Here is a 19,526-nt window from a genome sequence, read left to right on the forward strand (position 1 = left end):
ACCAAAATCATTCAAGTAGGAAAAAAGTTTAGGAGGAAGCGGAAACAAAGCAGGGGAGCAGAGTAAAACTTCTCAAACACACACCAAACGTATATTTAATATTCTTGGGGAGATAAGAGGCAGTGCTGCACCCATTAATCAGAAGCAGGATGCTTTAATTCAGGAATGATCAAAGAACAAGACAGAAGAGTTCTTAGAAATTAAAAATAGAAGAGCTAAAAAAAGAAGATTTGGCAGATGATAAAGTGGGAAAATCTCCCAGAAAGATGAACAAAAAACCAGAGATGGCCAAGAGGAAAGAAATGATAAGAGAATTAGAGGACTGGTCCAGGAGGACCAACGACATTCACCAAGTAGGAGTTTCAGAAAGAAGGAATAAAGAAAATGAAGTTGAAAGACTTGGGAAATCACATCAGAAAATTTCCTCGTGGATTTGAAAAGATCCCTACCAGGTGACACCACTCGGAGATTCCAGAAACTGTCAGTAAAGAGAAGACCCTCAACATGTCCTTAGAGGACTCATCTATACTGAGAGAATAGTGGGAGGCAACAGAGGGACGGGGGTGTAGTCATCTTCCGACATCATAGGAAGCCAATAAATGATGTCTCAAATGGATCAAATGATAGCTGATTAAGCTTATTATTTAGAAATCTGGGAGGAAAATATAAGAAATAGCTAAAAGGGGCATATGAAGGGGGACAGGAGACCTTTTTATATTATAGGGCTCACATTATTGGGCTTTCTCATCTACTTGTGTACTGATGATCAATTCCATGGGAGAATGTTGAAAAAAGATCCAATTTCCTTCTTCCCATTCCCGATCTCGGTGGCTTTGCCTTCTCGGAGGAGGCGGCCTGCCCCTGGCTATGTGATAACCCCTTCAACGTTAGGCGATCTGGGTTCCCCTTGCTTGGGTTTTGGGGGCTTGCCTTGTGGCACAGCGTTGTCCTGTCATGTGGACGGGGATGAAGTCTCCACTATGGCTTTGTGCCGAGCTCACAGGGGCAGATAAATACATGAACATTTTCCTTTGTTTTCATGGCGATATCTATGCAAAGTTCTTTTCCCTCTTGGTGTTTATCTTTTGGCCCGGGTTGCAAGGACGGGATGGACTCAGGTGGTGAGTAATGGCTGAGTCCCATTGTTCCCCCTCGTGGTGACCGCACCCTGTGCTGTCCAATGGGGGGACAGCCAGCCTCGCCTTTGATGTCCTCGGAGTTGAAAGGCCTTTTTGGCTTTGATATGAGCACGAACTTGGCTTTGCAAAAACCAACGCTGGGTAATTATGTCATGAAGAACCAAAGCTTAATAGTTACATGCAATGGAAATAAATCCTTGACAGGGTTGGTGTGAGAGGAGGAAGCTAGATTATGCAACAAACAACAGAGTCCCCCCCAGTTTAGATTTTTAACGGACAGACCCCTTGGAAGTGCTATAGCTCAGAGAAAACAAAGAATTAAAATATGTGCTGTGGAGCCTTATCTCTTTGGGGTTTCTGTTATCACATTGGGGGGAGTCTCCCTCTTACGAATCACAAATTCCTGGAGCGCCTTACCAAAGGGGCTGCTTCCCTGGCCCTTATATTTGGTGGGGAGGCTGTACTCAGTTGAGTGAGGCACTTGAGGGAGGGGAGGAGATGATGTCAGGAGGGGCTGCAGGAGATCAGTGCCCCTCGGGAACCAGCAGTGAGCCTGCAACCTCCCTGCAAGGGCAGTGAGAGGGGCCTTGGCCAGGACACAGTGCTTCCAGGCCTGTAGGGCTTCCTTCTCCCTTCAGGGCTTCAGGTCCATATTCACTCCACCAGGCCAGGGAGCCTGCACAAGAGAGTGTCCAGGCTACATCGCCTGCTCTGCACTTCCGTTTCCATCCCCAACCCTCTCTCCCTTCTCTCTCTTCTCTCCTTTTCTCATCCAAACTGATAAATTTTGGGGGTAAGTGTTGAACTCTTTGGACAAAATCTATAAGAGGGTGTGCCGTTGAGTTTGTTGGGACTGGGGGAGGTGAGGGGTTTATAGTGCCCGAATTGGTCTTAATTACAATCCTTCTGGTGACTTAAGAGAAAAGCACCAGGCCTGCCCTTGGATGAGATCCTCGCTGAGTGTAATCAAGTGCATGCCAGTCTAGCTCAGCCTCAAACCAGGGTATGTGAGCAGAAGTCATGGTGAAAGCCGCATTTATCTGATTAAGAATACTCATTAACATTTGAAAAAGAAAACCCGTGCCTCTGCTCTGCTTCTACTTGTCTGATTTCAAGAAGCTTGTCCAGGCCCTGATTTTCTCTTCTAGATGATTCCTCTCATGGCTTCTGTTTCACCTGTCAGTGAAATCAATCACCCTCATCTCTTGTACAACTGACAGTCTAGAAGATGCTAGTGTTTTTTGTAGTGTCTGCCACAAACAAAAGTCAATGCTTTCAGCAGTTGCCTAGCCAGAGGCCTTTGGAGGGAAGTTTCAACATGTCTACCCTAAATTGCTGACCACCCTCCCTGTCTGGGGCTTCCAGGGCTTCCCAGGAGTAGCCTCAGCCTCTGATATCAAAGAGGACCTTTCCTAACCTGTGTCCCAAAGTGAGTTTGCCTCCTTAAGAAAAAGGGAAGGATGTACCACTATCTTACTGAGGGGAAAAGAAACATTCAGTTTGCAGCGTGGGTAAATGGTGTGGTATTTAAAAGAAATCATACACAGTTTTATGTCACATTTCTATAGCATTGCCCACAGAATGCAAAAATTCCTTTGTTTTCTGTGCAAAGAAACCAAGAACAAGAGAAATTTGATTCCATTCAGTTCATAGAGTTTTCTTTTTTACAAAATTTATATTCAATTTTTTTTTAATTTATATTCAATTTAATGAACATAGAGTGTACCGTTAGTTTCAGAGGTAGAGGTCAGTGATTCATCAGTTGCATATAACACCCAGTGTCCATCACATCACCTGCCCTCCTTAATGCCCATCACCCAGTTACCCCACCCGCTGACCCCCTCCCCTCCAGCAACCCTCAGTTTGTTTCCTAGAGTTAAGAGTCTCTTATGGTTTGTCTCTCTCTCTCTGTTTTCATCTTATTTTTCCTTCCCTCCCCCAACGTTCATCTGTTTTCTTTCTTAAATTTCACATATGAGTGAAATCATATGATATTTGTCTTTCTCCAACTTATTTCGCTTAGCGTAATACCCTCTAATTCTATCCATGTTCTTGCAAATGGCAAGATTTCATTCTTTTTGATGGCTGAGTAATATTCCATTTTATATATATCATGTCTTCTTTATTCATTCGTCTCACAGACAGTTTTCTTAAACATAACTGGCATCAGGATAACCTGGGGAACTGATAGAATGTATAGGTGGGACCACATTTTGAGAAATCCTAACCCTCAAAATTGTGACTTTGACGTGTCACAAAATTGGACAGGATCTTAAAGCTCCTAAGTTCCAACCCCTCATCTGACGGAGGGAAGACTGGTTCCAAGACCTGAAGAGACCCTGCCAGGCTCCTACAACTAGCTCATGTGGCTCCTCGGAGGCAGAAGTAGGGAGTGATCTTGGTCCTGGGCTCTCTGAGAACCCTGCCCTACCTGGAAGCCCCAACTATCCTGTGACCTCGTTTATCTTTCTCTGCCAGCCTCCCCAGTTCCTGCTTCCTCCCTTGTCTCTGTTCTCACTCAAACCAGAATCCTTAACTTTGGTCCTTTCTTTTCTCTGATTTTACCCTACCCCTGGCCCTGCCCTCCTTACCATCCTTCTTTACATTCTCCTACTGCAGTGATGGAGAGGACCTCTTTCCTCTACCTGACGAACTGCTACTCAGCCTTCAAGACCTGACTCAACTTTTATTTTCTGCCAACCTTTCTGAGGCCCCCATCAAGCTCAGGTAATTTCTCCTACCTCTTAAATTTCTGTATCATAATGGTATTTCTATAGACAGCACTCTTCCCCTTGTATTTTTTTAAAGATTTATTTTTACTTATTTATGATAGAGAGAGAGAGAGAGAGAGAGAGGCAGAGACACAGGCAGACGGAGAAACAGGCTCCATGCCGGGAGCCTGACATGGGACTCGATCCCGGGACTCCAGGATCAGGCCCTGGGCCAAAGGCAGGCACGAAACCACTGAGCCACCCAGGGATCCCCTTCCCCTTGTATTTAATCTTTGTTGCTTATCTGCCTCTCCTATTGGAGCTTGAGCTCTTTGAAGGCAGGCACCCTAACTCATCTATCTGTGAATCCCCTGTACCTTGCCGTCTGGTTAACCCTTGTTGTGGAAAAAAAGTACCCCACAACATAGTGGCCTAAAACAGCAAACATGATTTAACTAGTTCATGAAGTATGAGCAGGGTTTAGCTGGTTTCCATTCCATGCACTGTCAGCTAACGTGGGTCCAGTTGACATTTGCAATACTGCTCACTCACATGGCTGGCAATTTGCAAACTGTCAGTTCCTCTCTACACAGGCTTCTTCACAGGGGAGCATCAGCTTTCTCACACAACAGTATCTAGGTTCCCAAAACAAATATCCCGGGAGAACCAAGTGGAAGAAGTTGTATTGCCTTTTTTGACCTGACCTTGGAGGCAAAATAATATCTATTGTGGTCAAAAGTTGGGGAGGGAGTGCTGATCCCACCCCTCCATGGGAGGAGTGCCAGAGTGACACTGAGAGAAGAGCTTGTGGGTGGGAAATGTTGGAAAATGCACCCATCACACTAGCACAGGGCCTAAGACCTGATAAAGGATCATTAGGTGATTAAAGAAATAAATGGCTAAATAAAACCGAAGTCCTAAGTCTTTGTAGCAACCAAAAGAGTGGTGGCTCTTGAGGGGTTCTAATAGGTATTAGGTCTCTTAGACTCTTTGGGGTACATAAAATTTTCTCAATTGTTTTGGATGTATGGAATTTTTATATAATTGGGAAAGAGAATGGGTTCAGAGAATCTCAAGATACATTTCTTTCTGAATTTTAAATTCTCATGCTGAGACATGGGGTGTCTAGGGCGTAGGGAAGGAAGGGAGATTAATTTTTAACTCCTATACCTTTTTGTTCACTTTGGATTTTGAGCCATGTTCAAATCATGTATAGATAGATAGATAGATAGATAGATAGATAGATAGATATCTTTGACTGTTAAATTCTAAAATAAAATTTTAAATTTATTGCAACGGACATCATCATCAATTTACTCTCAAATGATTCAGAAAAAAATATGTGTGTAAATATGGAGAGACAGAGAACAATAGAGCAAATGGGCAAAATGTTGACAACAGATACATCTGGGTAATGAATGTTCTTAACGTTACTATTCTTTTGTGCTCACAACTTTCCTGTAGATCTGATGTTTTCCAAATAAAAAGTTTTTGAAAATCCTCATGGGATGAACATGGCCCTAAACCGCTTCTTTTGGGGGAGGAAGAGTCTTCTCGGTTGTTTTGTTGTTTTTGTGGTTGCTTTCCTCAAGCAAATTTAGGTTTATATTCACAGAAGACCCTCTTTTAATAATTTTCCAGAATAAATCTTTTAGTGAGTCTAACAGCAACAAAAATTAGGAAATCATAGTTAATTGCAATAATGAATTCTTGAAAAATTGGTGGCATCAAGATTAGCAGGTGACATAACGGATGTCCTATAGGCTTCGTGTGTGTTGAACATTGTCTCCCTAATATTTAGATGGAGAATTTTGTACGAGAGAAAGAGGAAGGGAACCCGCACTTAGTACTGAGACAGTCACTGTGCAACGAGTTCTAAGTGTATTAGCTCATTAACTATCCTCAAAACCCTTCTAAGCAGATTTTACTATCCCTCTTCTGTAACTGAGGAAACAAGCTCAGCAGTGGTTGTGCTCATTCTTATGCCCTTGGCTTCAACTAAGAAAACTTGAACTTGACTGCCTCAAACAACAAGGACATTTATTCTCTCACATGCAAAGAGGCTGGGAGCAAGAAAAAAGGACTGATCGTATGCCAGGGATTGGGGCAGCCCTGACAATATGAAGACGAGAAAACCTAGCTCCTGCTTATGGGAACTTCGCAAGAGTCATAACACTGGAAAGGCAGGCCCAGGGGCTGTGGATTTGCTCGGTGTTTCTTGTCAGCCGGTGCTCTGTCTTTATGTTAATAGGCACATGTGATTATAATTAATGAGCATATGGCTTACTAAGTCATTGCTTTTTAAGAGAAATATTTGCATTTCAAACCAATGATGTATTTTCTCACCAAGACTAATATTATTTCTGTGTATCTACATATGATTTTATTGGCTTATATTTTGTGTAATCTTAGATCATTTTGCTTCTAATTTGCAAATAAAGCAGTTTTCTGGCCTGAAGAATCACTTTTATGTTAGGTCAAAAACAGTTGGAGGGGTGCCTGGGTGGCGCAGTTTGTCAAGTGTCCGACTCTAGATTTCAGCTCAGGTCATGATCCCAGGGTTGTGAGATCACGTTCTATGTCCAGCTCCGTGTGGAGTCTGCTTGGGAGCCTCTCTCCCCCTCTGCCTCTGCCCCTCCCCCACTCGCACGCACTCTCTGTCTCTCTAAAATAAATAAATAAATCTTTAAAAACCCACCAGTGTGAGTAATCTTAACATTTTCATTATTAAAAATACAAAAAATAAGAATTCCACCAATTTTCTGGTAGATAATTCTTACCTTTGCATGAAAACTAGTATCAGTCCTATGGGAAAAAAAAGGTGTATTTAGAACCAGCACCACAACTCATCATTGGTATTCTTTATAAGTTCACAGCTGACATCTCATTTAAATCCTTTTTTTTTTCTTCCCCTCACGGTCTTCTACAAGCCTTTCTTTATTAAATTCTGGCTTTAGTCCCTTCCTACTCCAATTTTCTTGTTGTTGTTTTTTTTTAAGATTTATTTATGTATTTATTTATTCATGAGACACAGAGAGGCAGAGATACAGGCAGAAGGAGAAGCAGGCTCCCTGCAGGACACCCGATGCGGGACTCGATTCTAGGACCCCGGGATCACAGCCTGAACCAAAGGCAAATGCTCAACCACTGAGCCACCCAGGCACCTCCTACTCTAATTTTTTTAAACTTCTGTTGTGGAAAGCACATTGGGCTAGCAACCAGGAGACCTCAATACCAATTTTAAATTGCTCTAATTGGGCTGGCACTTGGGCCTCAGTTTTACTAAAAATTCAGCTGTTTGACCCGGGTCAGAGGTGCAAAGTAGATTGTATCTCAGGACCTCACTGTGATTGCTAGTGCTGCCTGGACCACTATGTGATTGACTGGCAATGTCCGCCACAGGCTGGGAGAATGCAGCGCTCCCACCATGTGTTCCTTTCACAGGCTGGAGAAGGTGTGTCTTCTTTGTCTTATTTTATTTTTATTTCATTTTTAACGATTTTATTTATTTATTCATGAGAGAAACAGAGAGAGAGAGAGAGAGAGAGGCAGAGACACAGGCAGAGGGAGAAGCAGGCCCCATGCAGGAGCCCAACATGGGACTCGATCCCAGGTCTCCAGGATCACACCCTGGGCTGAAGGCGGTGCTAAACTGCTGAGCCACCCGGGCTGCCCTATTTGTCTTCTTTTTAAAAAGAACAGCTTTATTGAAGTATAATTGACTTATAACAAACTACACATATTTAAAGTACAATTTGATAAGTTTTGACATCTGTATTGTGTTAGTCAGGGTTTTCCAGAGAAACAGAACCAATAATGTCTAACATATAAGTGCTAAACCAGGCATGCAGCCCTAGAATAAACCCTATGTGGGCCATAATGTATTACCCTTCTTCTATATTATCGGATTCAATTTGCTAAAATTTTGTTAAGAATCCTTGCATTTTTGCATGAAGAATATAGGTCTATAGTTTTCATTTCTTGCAATATCTTTGTCCAGATTTTGGTGTCAGACCCATGGTAGCCTGATACTTTTCTTTAATTATCTGGGAGAGTTTGTATAAAATTGATACTATTTCTTTTCTAAACATTTGGTAAACTTACCAAGTGAAGGCATTTATGTCAGGAATTGTCTTCTGAGGAAGGGTTTTAACCTTTCTAATCTGGGGAAAGGTTTTAACCCTTTCTAATTTCTTTAATAGGACTATTCAGATGATCTATTCCTTCTTAATGGAACTTAGTGAGGTGGGACTGAGGCAGTAAGTGTAGAGTTCATTTCCCCTACTACTGAGTTGAGATCATTCTGAGGAGTCTACACTATTCCCTAGTCCTGGACAGTTGCCTCTCAGGCAGACCTAAACAATACTCAACTGAATTCTTTTTTTAAAAAAATATTTTATTTATTAATTTGACACACAGAGAGAGAAGACAAGCAGGGGGAGCTGCAGAAGGAAAAGAAGAAGCAGGCTCCCCACTGAGCAGGGAACCTGACATGGGGCTTGATCCCAGGACCCTGGGATCATGACTGGAGCTGAACACAGATGCTTAGCTGACTGAGCCACCAAGTGCCCCAACACTCAACTGAATTCTTTAGGAGGACCCTCTGCAGAACCCAGAGTCCTCTCTCTGTGCAGCTCTCCACTCCCACTTACCCCCCGCCCCGCCCCCTGCCACCACCATGTCTCCTGTGGATTCCAGTCACCTTGGCCTCTCCAGTTTTCTCTCCTTAAGGAGACAGCCAGACTCCATCTGGGTTCCCCCTCCTTGTGCAATGGCCTGGAAATTCTCTCTGTGCAAAAAGCTAGAGTGCTTTTAGGGCTCACCTGATCTGTTTCTCATCTTTCAGGGTTTATTGCCCTTCACTGCCTGATGTCCAATGTCTTGAGAGCTACTGTTTCATATATTTTGTCTGGTTTTCCTGTTGTTTTGGATAGAAGAATAAGTCTGGTTTTTGTTCCTCCAGCTTGGTCCACAGTGGAAGTCTCCAGGCTTGATAATTTTTGCAGGTTTATTTAACATCATGATTCCAGATCTCCAGTATCACTTTCTTGGGGTGATTTGGAACAGAGTTTGGTTGCTTTATCTTTTTTTATTTTATTTTATTTTTAGTTTTTTAGTTTGGTTGCTTAAACTCATGTTATGTTTGACAGTTTCTTCATTCTAGTATGCTCTCTCTGATAGACAAGTCTTGGCATTCTGCTTGGGCAGAATAAGTACACTTTTAAAGGACTACTAGAAAGTTCCCTTCCTCACTGATGCTTAAACTTTCTCCATTAGCCAGTCGTTTCTTTGGGTAACGAGTAACTCTTTGGGTAATCCTCTACTAAATTTCTCTTCCATAATCCAGATAACCTCCAGGAGAAAAAATATGTTAAGCCCTTAACATCTTAATGTTAATTAACTCATTACTTTTTCTCTTCTTAATTCTCTTAACTTTTTTCTTTTTATAATTATGAGAACCCTAATGTCAATAAATAAGGTCTAAAAGATGGAGAAAAGGATACAGGAATGGTGTGACTGGGAGGTCAGCTTTATTTTTAGACTGAATGCCAATAAGATTAAAATGTTCTTAATACTCAGAGACAACTTCATGTGGAATGAATGTGGCTTGGTTTTCTAGCCCAAGGATCAAGTTATTTAATTAATTGCTAGAAGTCTGCTGTTACTTAAGTGCTCTACCTTGGACAAATACTCTTTTGGCCACAGAGGGATTCCTTATGAAATAGGGTGGATAACTGCCTTCCTACATGACAGAGGGCACACAGAAATAGGTAGAAGTGCTTTGAATTCTTCAGAGGCAAGACACTGACACGAAAGATGTGTAGGATGCATTGTCAACTTTGCGCATGGTTGGAACAAGGCTGAGGACCTAAGATGGATTCTTATCCTTCTGTCAACACATGGAGGGTCATTTTGGGCACAAAAATAAGATCTCATTTAGTTACCTTGGTATTTTGGCCAGCATTTGCCTTTTGAAGGGAGTAGTGCCTTCTGTATTCCTGTGGACTTCTTTGTAAAAATTGATATCCATTCTCAAAATCTTCACATTATCTCGTTTTCTAAACAGGTAAGATGGAGGTCAATGGGGGCAGAGAAGTTGCTAAACGAAAAGAAGTTCATAGATTTGTGCCCCCCGCCAAAATGGTCACTAAACTGTAAAATGGGTCTCATGGGATGCGAGAAGGGAGCTAAAAATTCTGTATAGAAATGGAGAGGGAAGGTGGTCCATGAGCTCCTGGTTTTTAGGTATCCTCCTTTGGCAATTATCCTACCTACTACTAGGACTTGATATGGTGAAGTCAGAGAGAAAGAAATGGACTCTTGCCTCCAAATATTAATAATTTAATCATGAAGTTGGCATTTGCAAAGTGTTTTTTTCTTTTCTTTTCTTTTCTTTTCTTTTCTTTTCTTTTCTTTTCTTTTCTTTTCTTTTCTTTTCTTTTTTACAGAAGTCTCATAAGAAGGGATCTGAAAAAAAAAAAAAAAAAGAAAAGAAAAGATCTGGAGGTCCTAAGGGGCAAAACTACACCTTATTGCCAGATGTAATTGAGTCAGACCCACACTGGGTCTTACAACTTTAGTATACCTCACATTTACCTGGAGGGCCTCTTAACAAAACGGATTTCCAGGCTGTACTACTTTAAGAAATTCTAAATCAGAAAGCCTGGGATGGAGCCCTCTGCCTTTGTTTTTCACAAGCACCCATTTTATTTTATTTTATTTTATTTTATTTTATTTTATTTTATTTTATTTATTTTTATTTTATTTATTTATTTAAGTAATCTCTATATTCAACATGGGGCTTAAACTCACGACCCTGAGATCAAAAGTCACATGCTTCTCCAACCCAGCGAGCCAGGCGCCCCAAGCACCTCATGTTTCTAGTATGGGCCTCAGTTTGGAAACATTGACCTAAATATTTTAAGCTATTCATTAATTTCTGCTGGACAGTTCAATTGTTTCCCAGGAAAGAAGCTTTTCAGGACATGGGCGAACTGTAATAATTAAAGCACAAAAGAAAAATTAAAGAGAGCCAACTGGCAGGAAATGCAGGAGGGTGATTCTTTTATGAATTTATGCATGTATGTATTTATTCGAGAGACAGCATGAGCGTGAGTGGGGGAAGGGGCAGAGGAAGAGGGAGAAGCAGCCTCCCTGCTGAGTGCAGAGCCCCATGAGGGGCTCCACCTGGGGCTTGATCCCAGGACCCTGAGATCATGGCTTGAGCTGAAATCGGATGGGTAACCGAATGAGCCACTCAGGGGCCCCCAGGAGGGTGATTCTTGAAGAGTACTGGTACTGGACACTGCAGCGTTGTCTTCTGAGCCCAGGTCTGAGTTCCCTTAGGCCCAGGTGTCAGAGTGTCAAGGTAGTGCAGGCTTGCAGAGAGTCAGGGCAGGAATGCTCGTGCCGTAGCAGTAGGATTTGGAACTTGACCGTGCTTATCAACCGAACAAAGGCAGGACCTGTGACTGAACGCGCCAGCAGCCAAGCTGGTACAGCTGTCCCACAAAGAGAGGTGGCAGCAGGGCCAGCCAGAAAGTCATGGGAGAACCCTGCCTGCAGATAATGAGCCAGGGTGGGGCCCGAGCTTGGCAACCTCTCTGCTGGACATTTGTGAGGGCTGTTGGCAAAACCTCATGTGCTAGGGCTGGAAGCCAGGCCAGGCTAGCCTGTCCTATTAGATTGGGAGACAAAGAATAGTCTAAGGTTAAGGAGGGGTGTCTTTGGACTAGGACCATTATTTGTAACTGCACCAAACCTTGGTTTCATCTGGAAATTGAGGGAATTACGTTGGAAGGGGGTTCCATGAAGTTCCCGCAAGCCTCCCTGTTTCATTAGCAAATGTCGCCACCTACAAAGTCCTTGTAACCTGGAAGCTGTTGCACATGTGCGTATCTGTAAGATACCAGACATGATCCTTGGTTGCTGTGGGGTTTAGTAGGCGCACAAACTACTCAAGACGTTGGTGTTGGGTAGCAGTGAGGGGAACTCTGGGAACATGCCCTGGAACCTGGGGTACCGTGCACGTACCTGTGTGTCTGTGAGGGTGTGTGAGTGTGTATGAGAGAGTGTGAGTGTGTGTGCTAGGCTAATTTTACTCATAGGGGACCTGCCAAGAGGAAAAGGAAAGGATTATTTTGCCCTGAGACCAGCTTGGGTTATACAAAGAAATTTATTCTAGTGTAATTGGTGGATTCTGTTTCCAGGAACACAGGCCCTACCCGGCCTTTGTAACTGCTGCTCCATTGTTCCCGCCACACCCACCCCCCTCCACCCCTCACCCCTGCTCAGCACACTCCTCCCCCAAAGGGGCATTCAAAGAGCTCTGAAGGAGACCTCTTCACGCTTGTCCCCTCCGCAGTTTTCATTCTGGGGGATCCTCAGTGTCCTTCCTACAGGGCTCTTCCATTAAATCTACTGAACCACTCTGGAAACCCTCGTTGGCTGGGAGGCAGCCACTCAAGTGGCCTTCTCTCACTTCTCCTTCGGGCATTATTTGTTTTATAAGTCATCAGAGATGTGGGGGTAAACTCGAAGAAGAATCTACTGGTCTCCTTGCCTCTTCCATCGACTATTGTCCCAGGCTGACGTCTCTTTTGCTTGCTGCTATACCAGGAAAAGCCTTTTTAAAAATTACCTGTGTGTGTGGGGGGGAGATGTAGCACTCCAAACAGGACATAGTGGAGGTGGCTGTGGGCAGGCTAGGGAGTAAGGAGGGCGTGGGGGCCGTGTTTACATTTCCCACGAGGACCAGAGGGCAGAGGAGAACAGCCTCTGCCCGGACAAGGGAAGTGGACAGTCTTTGCCAGCCTTTTCCAATCAAGTTCTCATTGCTGTGGGCTTGTACTTTCATTCAAGGCATTATGAATTCCAGCAATCTAAGCATATTCATTTCACAATGTCCCCCAGAGCCAAAAATGCCTTTTGGATTATTAGCTTTTAGATTATCCATATCTTTTTTTTTTATAGGAGGAGGGGCATATTCATGCTCAAATCCTTGTCATGGCTGATGTGAGTGTAAGTTATGGCAAGCAGAGCCGATTCAAGGAGAGACAGGAGATTTCTCATAGGAAACAAGGATGTTTCAGGAAGACTAGAACGTCGCTGGGACCCCATGGGGGCCTGGAATCAGAAAGGGCAAAGCTGTTAGCAATTGGGGCAGCCATCCATCTTCTTTCCCAATCTCTGGAGATGAGGGCACACAGGGTCTGGGGGCTGCTGTTCTTGTTCTCTTTGGCCCCTTCTTCAGAGGATTGGCCACCTACGCCGAGTGTGGAGGTACTCTGGATCACGATTCCAAATTCCCAGGAGAGAGAATTTGGCTCAGCTTGGTCAGGTATCCTCTCCTGTTCCAAACAGCCGTGGTTGACATTGAAGGTGAGCGACGATGAGTAAACATGGCTGGGGTGCAGTATCTAAGGGAGGAGGCAGTTCTCAGAGAAAGCAGGTTATTGTGGGCTGGACAGATATCCCAGGTACATTTTCTGTAGCTGTTCTTATTTTCTGTGTAACCTATGGATCCCTTTTCCATTCTGTCTTAATATCTGTGTTAATCATTACTGGAACTGGGTTCACCTCCAAGTTGAAAGTTCCTGGAGACCAGGAACATGGTCTACCCAGTTCTCTAAACCGGCGTTGCCTCATACCATGTCCTGTACCTTAAGAGGGTTACAGTAGAAAACATAAGTGGAATATGTAACATCTCAACTTGTGCTTCTCAAGATTAGACACACTTTGGTCTAAGACTTAGAATCAATAGACTTTTAAGAGATGCAATTAATAGAATGAGACTTGTTGTCCCTATTCCCAAGGTAAAATAATACTAAGGGGATTATTTTATTGATTTAATAAAATTAAAGAGTGTTTCTTTGACATTAACCTAAGGAAAAGGGGGCAGTTACTAGTAGAAAGGACTTTTTAAGATTTTAAGATTTCTCCGAGCGGCCAGTTTCACAGACCTCACATAAGAAGTTACACATGGAGGAATTAAACATTTATTTTTATTTTTTTTTATTTTATGATAGTCACAGAGAGAGAGAGAGAGAGAGAGAGAGAGAGAGGCAGAGACACAGGCAGAGGGAGAAGCAGGCTCCATGCACTGGGAGCCCAACGTGGGATTTGATCCCGGGTCTCCAGGATCGCTCCCTGGGCCAAAGGCAGGCGCCAAACCGCTGCGCCACCCAGGGATCCCAACACATGGAGGAATTAAGTCATGGAGAAATTAAGAGATGTGCTTTTGGAGCAGTTGTTGGCAGAACTGAGACACAAGTGATCTCCTCTTCTCAGATCCCCTGCTCCCTGGGGATCCCTGGGTGGCTCAGCAGTTAGCGCCTGCCTTGGGCCCAGGGTGTGATCCTGGAGTCCCGGGATTGAGTCCCACATTGGGCTCCCTGCGTGGAGCCTGCTTCTCCCTCTGCCTGTGTCTCTGCCTCTCTCTCTCTCTCTCTTATGAATAAATAAATAAAATCTTCAAAAAAAAAAAGATCCCCTGCTCCGGCTTTTGGTCTCTCCCTCATGAGCTGGTGGTACAGATGTCTGTGCTGTGTGGTGTTCTTGGTAGACACAATGCCCTCATAGGCAAGAAGACAGCCTTTGGGGTTGCTGATCATTGCAAAGTGTAGGGCTTTTCCAATTCCATGTAGCCAGCAAGCAACTGGAGCTCCATTTAAAAAAAAGAGACCAGATCATTACAGCTTTTCTTACTGGGTTGTTTTGTGTGTGGTGTTAGCAATATTGTATCACTAAATGATTTGACCTTAAAATATTCTTTTTCCTGGAACTGCTTAAAAGAGCAAGGTGCTGGAGGAATAAGCTAAGCTCCACATATCTGAGAATAAATTGGCAGAGTTGCTAAATGGCTATTTTTCTCTCATTGGTCATCTTGCAAGTTGCTTGTGCCTTTTAAAAAAAAGGTGGTTTTGAATTCTAGCTTTTGAATTGTAGGCTGGGCATATGGACCCTATTGAAGAGAATGAGTACTTATTTCATGGGAGGTAGATTTAAATTCATTTAGATTCAGGTCTGACCACATCTCTTGAAACATAACTATTTATAGTGAAGGCTGACATCAAAGCCTTCACTGATAAGGCAGGTGTCTGTTCTGTCCCCGAACACCACTCCCGTGTCTGTGACCACCAAGCACACTGACCTCGGGAGATGACACTTCTCACTGCTTCCATTACCCCGCTCGCCTACATGACCCTCATGGTGCTTGCTGAGCAGTCGTAATGAAGATTCCTATCCCTGTCTGTCCCCAGGGCACACTGGAAGGCCACGAATAGGCTTCAAAGCAGCAAGAGGCAGCAGAGGAGCATCACTGGAATGTTGTCATCAGCTTTTAGTGTCTTGGGTTGTCTCTATCCTTGGCCCCTTTGGCCTGGGCTTGGGTCCTTCACGTCAGTTCTTATGTTTGACCCCATTGATAGGAGCCAGAAGCATTGCTGTCTTTCTTCAGGCAATTTTAAAGCATGTTAAAGAGTGATTCAGACTGTTCTCGTTGACAGGAGAGAGGGAGAGCGATAGTGTAACAAGTGTGTGGGGTGCTGACCTTGGGGGTATCCAGAAGAGGAATGTCACCCAGCCTGTGGGCTCAGCAGCAGAATGGGAAGATGAAACAGAGAGGGCACAGTGCTCTTCCCTGCCTGGTCTCCATTTCTTTTACACCCTCTCATCTGTATCTTTAAGAGGTGGGGAAGGGCCTGAAATGTCATAGAGTCCACTACCGCGCCCCCACCCCCAGCTGCGTCTCATCTATTTCATCCTTGTGGTGGAATACTTCCAAGAGTGGGACTCCCAAGGCAAAGCATTTTGTGTCTGGAGCTGATGGCTAGAAAGTTCTATTAACCTGGAAATAACATACATGTCCAAGAGTAGGGGGACGGTTGAATGTGAAACAGCATACAGGACGTTATGCAGTTACTAAAGATTCTATTTTGAAAGAATTTCAAAATGTTATGGAAAGATACTCAAAATATTAAGTCTGAAAAACAAGAAATAAAACTATTTTTACAATACATAAAAGTGAAAAGTTATATATGATCGTACGTGTTTATATATGAACATATGTAAAAAAGACTAAACCTATTCGTAGTCTATTATAGTGATTTTGTGTGTGTGTGTGTGTGTGTGTGTGTGTGTGTGTGTGGTAAATACTGTTGAGAGCTACTAAAATTCCATTTTCTTCTCCTTTTCCAGCCTCATACTATATAGGCTAGAAAACCTAGATATTCCTTTTCAGTCTCTCTTGTGGGTAGAATGGGCCATATGGCCTGGTATGGCCAATGAGATACTTGAGGTCATCTGAGAAATTATTAACTTTTCAACAAAAGGTGAGCACCAATAAGGAAAATGTCCTCTTTGTTTCATTCGCTACCCCTTTACCATCGCCCCACCCTCTTGCTTTGAACGCTGATTTGTGTTGTTAGAGCTTCAGCAGCCATCTTGTGACCACGAGGACACAGATAGGAGGGTGAGACCAACACTCTGAGGTTGGTGGAGAAGGTTGGTAAAAGCCTGGTATCTTAACTATGGGCTACTTCTAGGTTTTGACCTAAGTAATGGGAAAAAAATTTTTTGGTTAAGCTATTAGTAAGCAGGTTCTCTATTACTTCCAGTTAAATAAATCCTAATGGATACATTTGCTGTCTTTATTATATATTACTCTAGTTGCTCCCCAAAGCAGCCACCCACTGTTTTATTTCACTCCTCAGGGCTATATGTTACAAGCCCAATCCCTTTCACATGACACAATTTAGTTATTTTATTTTATTTTATTAAAGATTTTATTTATTTATTCATGAGAGACACACAGAGAAAGGCAGAGACACAGGCAAAGGGAGAAGCAGGCTCCCTGTGGGGAGACCGATGCAGGACTCGATTCCAGGATCCCAGGATCCCAGGATCATTACCTGAGCCAAAGGCAGACACTCAACCACTGAGCCACCCAGGTGCCTCTCACATGGCACACTTTAGATACTTGTAAAGAATTCTTATTTTTCCCAGGATGCTTCATTTCTCCAGCAACAGCAGCACTGTTCCTATCTTATGTGGATTGGACTTCCCTGGTCCCATTGGTCATTCTTCCTCTGCAGTTTGCATCCTTCTCAATGTACAGTGGGCAGACCTGAAGTTGATATTACAGGGGTCTGACTAGGAAAAATGAACCTGATCGCTTACTCCTTCCTTCACATCCCATTTTTCTACTAGAATAGCTTCTGGTCCCTTCTGCTTTGGGGTGCCCCCCATGGGAGGCAAACCCCTGACCCTTTTCTATGTGCCTTATACAGATAGTTTGTTTTATTATTATTTTTTATCTCAAGTGCACGACATTCCCTTCGTCCTTATTAAGTTTCCTCTTATTAAATTCAGGCTGGCATTCTAGCTTGTTGAGACTTTTGTGGATTCTAATTATGTATTTGCTGTTCCTCTAAGCTTCCTGTCCTCTATAAATTTGATAAGCATGCCTCCTGTGTCTTCATTTCAACTCCTTGATAACAAGTATAACCCAGATGTCAGTTGACGTCACCCTGTCCCTTGAGATCTAAATAAAATTAGCTCAAGCCCCCTATCACACATCCTGTGGGAAGTCAGACGCCCTCCCAAAGATCTTTTGGAAACTCCCAGGGCTTTCGTGGTTACTTGTGGTTCCACATTCCTCCTCCTGCCGGCCTCTGGCTCACACACATCCCACTTCTGTGGCTGCTTTCTCCCTCAGGTTCGTGCGATCCAGGCCAATCCCTTGATTGCTTTAAAGAAACAGGGGTGTAGCAGATTCTGCTCAAGACTTACAGAGATGGTCTGTGTGTAGGGGTGGAGTCATGATAGCAGAACAGGTACTCAAATAGATTTAATAGGTCTCCTTGTTCTGTCCTTGAAAGTCCCTCAGTAACACTACCACTGGGACTTTCTCCCTGGCTTCCTTTCCCTACATGTTCCTCAAAACTAGCCAGAGAGCAAGGCCTTAGGTTTTCCTAGGAGCAGGCCTTGTTCTGGAGGGGAATAGGGGAGGGGGAGAAAGCCAACCCTGGGCAAATTTGTAAGGAGCCAAATTTTGTATTTCTAATACAACTCAATTCAGAGTAGCCAAGTGCATGCTGATTTACTTGGAAAATGATCCCAGACAGTTGGAGCGAGGGAAGGGATAGAGGAACAGGGAAGGGGGCCACGATGCCTTCTCAAGCCAGTCACCACTACAACCACCCTTCCTTTTGCATCTCACATTTGTATTTCCTGTGCCCATGATGGTCAGTACCTTCTGGTACAAGTTGACTCCCAGGGCTCCCACTGATGCTAGGATTCCCTTCCAGGACAGGGACTCTTTAATCCTCCTAGAAACTCTGAACGACCTGAGCAGCCTTTCTCAGGGTGCTGGTGCCCAAAGCTCAGCAGAATGTCTAGTACGCTGTGGAGCTTCTCTGTTGTGTTTGCATGTTACCCCTTCCCATCAGTAAGGAATCCACATCCATGCCTCCCCATAATTCTTTCCTTCTTTTTTTTTTAATTTTTATTTATTTATGATAGTCATACAGAGAGAGAGAGAGAGAGAGGCAGAGACACAGGCAGAGGGAGAAGCAGGCTCCATGCACCGGGAGCCCGATGTGGGATTCGATCCCGGGTCTCCAGGATCGTGCCCTGGGCCAAAGGCAGGCGCTAAACCGCTGCGCCACCCAGGGATCCCAATTCTTTCCTTCTTGTATGGTTTGCTAGGGCTTCCATAACAAAGTACCACAAACTGAGTGGCTTAAACATCAGAAATTTATTGTCTCCCAGTTCTGGAGTCTAGAATTCTGAAATCAAGATGTCAGCAGGGTTGCTTCCACCTGATGGCTATGAGGAGGACTCTGATCCAGGCTTCTCTCCTTGGCTTGTAGACGCCTGTCTTCTTCCCGTGTCTCTTCACATTGCCTTCCCTCTGGACACAGAGAGAAGATGTGCTTCTCTCTGTGTCCAAATTTCTCTTCTTTATAAGGACAGCATTCCTGTTGGATTAGGGTCCTATGTATGACCTCATGTTAACTTTTTTTTTTTTAATTTTATTTATTTATTCATGAGACACACAGGGAGAGAGAGGCCGAGACACAGGCAGAGGGAGAAGCAGGCTCCACGCAGGGAGCCCAATGTGGGACTCGATCCCGGGTCTCCAGGATCACGCTCTGGGCCAAAGGCAGATGCTAAACTGCTGAGCCACCCAGACTGCCCGACCTCATGTTAGCTTGATGTCCTCTGGAAACAACTTATCTCTAAATAAGGTCATATTCCAAGGTATTGGGGTGGGGGGTGAGGACTCCAACATATCTTTTGGCAGGAGGGTCACAACTGAAACCATAATAGATCCTTTCGAGTTTCACTTCATTAACTGGCCCAGTGTTCCTGGATATTATTTGACGTTTGTGGGTCACTGTATTTCTCTAAATCTAAGTTTGGTTTTCTCCTTTCTAACACATGAACAATAATATTTGTTTCAAACTATTACAAAGGGTAAATGTGATAAAAAATGGAACATGTCATACAATACGAGCTGGTGTTATTATTACCTCCCATCACCACCTCTGCCCTCCATATACCCTGGTCAAGCAGTGGAATGATGCCACTAAGTCCCTGGAATCTGTCACCAATGATAAAATAGCCCAGGATAGGCAATATGATATAAATCTAAGACAAATTTAGAAATGTT

The sequence above is a fragment of the Canis lupus genome, chromosome 36, assembly GCF_003254725.2.
Source record: "Canis lupus dingo isolate Sandy chromosome 36, ASM325472v2, whole genome shotgun sequence".
Classification (NCBI taxonomy): Eukaryota; Metazoa; Chordata; class Mammalia; order Carnivora; family Canidae; genus Canis; species Canis lupus.